Source organism: Hylobates moloch, unplaced genomic scaffold (assembly GCF_009828535.3).
Source record: "Hylobates moloch isolate HMO894 unplaced genomic scaffold, HMol_V3 SCAFFOLD_16, whole genome shotgun sequence".
NCBI classification, from domain to species: Eukaryota; Metazoa; Chordata; class Mammalia; order Primates; family Hylobatidae; genus Hylobates; species Hylobates moloch.
The window spans coordinates 71,137,839-71,141,367 of record NW_026652291.1 but is presented as its reverse complement, the minus strand read 5'-3'; positions in this window follow the sequence as shown (position 1 = coordinate 71,141,367).

Below are 3,529 nucleotides of genomic sequence, written 5' to 3'. Positions count from 1 at the left end.
TTTAACATTTAACATAAAAATTATATATTTAACATATTTGTAACATATTTAACATAACAATTATATATAGTATATATAATTATATGTTATATGTAATTATACATATTAACATATGTCAAAGGTAGGAAATATATATACTATATATTATATATCAATTATATATATAGTTTGGAGTAAACTCTATATATGTAGTTTGGAGTAAACTCTATATACGTAGTTTGGAGTAAACTATATATATATGTAGTTTGGAGTAAATGAGGCAATGATTAGAAATGTATCCCTCATGATAGGCTCTATAGTAGATTCTACTGTAAAGGCTATGGTTACACAATAGACTTTAAATTCTCTTGTGAAAGTTATGCTAAATAACAGTATTACTCTAGACTACTTACTGGCTAAATAGAGAAGTATATGTGTAGTTGCTGGCACCTCTTGTTGCCCATGGAGAAATACACTGAGTACTATAGAGATTCAGTTGTAGGGAGATTAATGACTGCTTGGTTAAAGCGAGTAGACCCTTTATCTAGTTCTTTCTTTGATCCATTTTATTTTAGTTGGTTTGTTTCATGGAGATCCTGGCTAAGGAGCATACCCCAAACTCTTGGTATCATCCTCCTGATAGTCATAATAGTAGTGTCATTGGCATGCTGTATTCTCTCAAAAGTTTTAAATGTTTGCATGCAGCCATTTCTAGAATATCAAATGGTTTCTCTTCAACTGGGATGACAAAAACTTAAAGAAATGTCTCATCACAAGGACATTATAACCTATGAATGGTGTGCTGAGACCAGATGCCCAAAATGATGGTAATGAGAGTGGCACTAAGGCCCTAAGTTTTGGTCATATTTTCACCTAAGTGAGAACTTGACCAAAAAGGGGGAATTTTTAAACAAAAATTATGGGAGGCCATTGTTTCAGATTGAGCTCATGCACTAGGTCCCAACAGACAAGACCAAATAAAAATGGAGTCACTTATGCTAAATGTTACATAAACTAAGACTTTAAGGAAACAGATCCTAGAACAGACCAGGTTTTGTTTTTCTCCTGTAAACAAGACATTATAGCATAAGGTGGTACCCTGTACTCCAACTTTCATGAAAAATAACTTGGGGTGGGGCATAGTGCCTCATGCCTGTAATCTCAGCACTTTGGGAGGCTGAGGTGGGCAGATTGCTTGAACTCAGAACTTTGAGACCAGCCTGGGCAACCCTGTCTCTACAAAAAATTCAAAAATTAGCCAGGTGTGCTGGTGAGAGGTGACAACGTGCTAGCAGCCCTTGCTTGCTCTTGGTGCCTCCTCAGCCTCGGCGTGCTTAAGGAGCCCATCAGCCCACCGTTGCACTGTGGGAGCCCCTCTCTGGGCTGGCCGAGGCCAGAGCCAGTTCCCTCTGCTTGCGGGGAGATGTGGAGGGAGACGCGCGGACAGGAACCAGGGCTGTGCGCGGCGCTAGTGGGCCAGCGCGAGTTCTGGGTAGGTATGGGCTCGACAGGCCCTGCACTCAGAGTGGCCAGCCGGAGCTGCCAGCCCCGGGAAGTGAGGGGCTTAGCACCTGGGCCAGCAGCTGCAGAGGGTGCGCCAGGTCTCCCAGCAGTGCTGGCACTGCGCTCGAATTCTCGCCAGGCCTCAGCTTCCTCCCTGTGGGGCAGGGCTCGGGACCTGCAGCCTGCCATGCCCGATCCTCCCCACCTGTGCCCTGGGCTCCTGCACAGTCCGAGCCTCCACAATGAGCGCCGCCCCCTGCTCTGCGATGCCCGGTCCCATCGACTGCCCAAGGGCTGAGGAGTGCAAGCGCACAGCGCGGGACTGGTGGGCAGCTCTGCCTGTGGCCCCAGTGCAGGATCCACTAGGTGAAGCCAGCTGGGCTCCTGAGTCTAGTGGGGACTTGGAGAACCTTTTTGTTTAGCTAAAGGATTGTAAATACACCAATCAGCACTCTGTGTCTAGCTCAAGGTTTGTAAATACACCAATCAGCACCCTGTGTCTAGCTCAAGGTGTGTAAATGCAGCAATCAGTGCTCTGTGGGGACTTGGAGAACTTTTGTGTCTAGCTGAGGGATTGTAAACACGCCAATCAGCACTCTGTCAAAACGGACCAATCAGCTCTCTGTAAAACAGACCAATCAGCTCTCTGTAAAATGGACCAATCAGCAGGATGTGGGTGGGGCCAGATAAGGGAATAAAAGCAGGCTGCCCGAGCCAGCGGTGGCAACCCGCTCGGGTCCTCTTCCACACTGGGGAAGCTTTATTCTTTCGCTCTTTGCAATAAATCTTGCTGCTGCTCACTCTTTGGGTCTGCACTGCCTTTGAGAGCTGTAACACTCACCGCGAAGGTCTGCAGTTTCACTCCTGAGCCAGTGAGACCGCGAACCCACCAGAAGGAAGAAACTCTGAACACGTCCGAACATCAGAAGGAACAAACTGCGGACACGCCGCCTTTAAGAACTGTAACACTCACCGTGAGGGTCCGCGGCTTCATTCTTGAAGTCAGTGAGACCAAGAACCCACCAATTCCGGACACATTGGCCCATCCCCATAGTCCAGCTACTTGGGAGACTGAGGTGGGAGGATTGTTTGAGCCTGGGAGGTGAAGGTTGCAGTGAGCGGAGATTGTGCCACTGCACTGTAGCCTGGGCAACAGAGTGAGAACCTGTCTCAAAACAAAAACAAAAACAAAAACAAAACAAAACGTAACTTGAAGTCCTTATTCCCACCTTACAAAACTCACTGCTCTGCTATTTCCCAGTGTATTTTCAGACAAAATAAGTACATTTATGATGATGATAGAGTCACATCAATGACTAAAGTTTTGGTCAAATTTGAGAGGATGACCAAAAGGGGAAAATTGTTCAATCAATTTTAGCCTACAGCTGTTTCCTTACATATTTTAAGTTTGGCCTAAAGATGTCACTGTACATAGTGAACTATAACCGAAATGGATGTGTAAACAGACTATACCTACTCTTGTGCCAATCACCAAATTTTGGCCAATTAACGGGGCCAGTTGTCAAAATCATGTTCAAATAATGCAAATGGTGTGCTGTAACCAATAGAGCTGTTTCTGTATCTCACTTCTGTTTTCTGTACATCACTTTCCTTTTTCTGTCAGTCTTCTTCTACCACATCATTGTGTTGGAATCTCTCTGAACTCTGGCTCAGGAGGCTGCCCGATTTGTCAATCTTTTTTGCTCAATTAAACTCTGTTAAATTTAATTTGGCTAAGAGTTTTTCTTTTTCTTTCTTTTTTTTTTTTTTTTTGAGACGGAGTCTCACTCGGTCACCCAGGCTGGAGTGCAATGGTATGATCTCAACTCACTGCAACCTTTGCCTCCTGGGTTCAAGTGATTCTCCTGCCTCAGCCTCCCGAGTAGCTGGGATTACAGGCAAGCATCACCATGCCCAGCTAATTTTTGTATTTTTGGTAGAGACGGGGTTTCACCATGTTGGCCAGGCTAGTGTTGAACTCCTGACCTCGTGATTCTCCCAACTCGGCCTCCCAAAGTACTGGGTGTCCAGCTGATGAAAATGATTT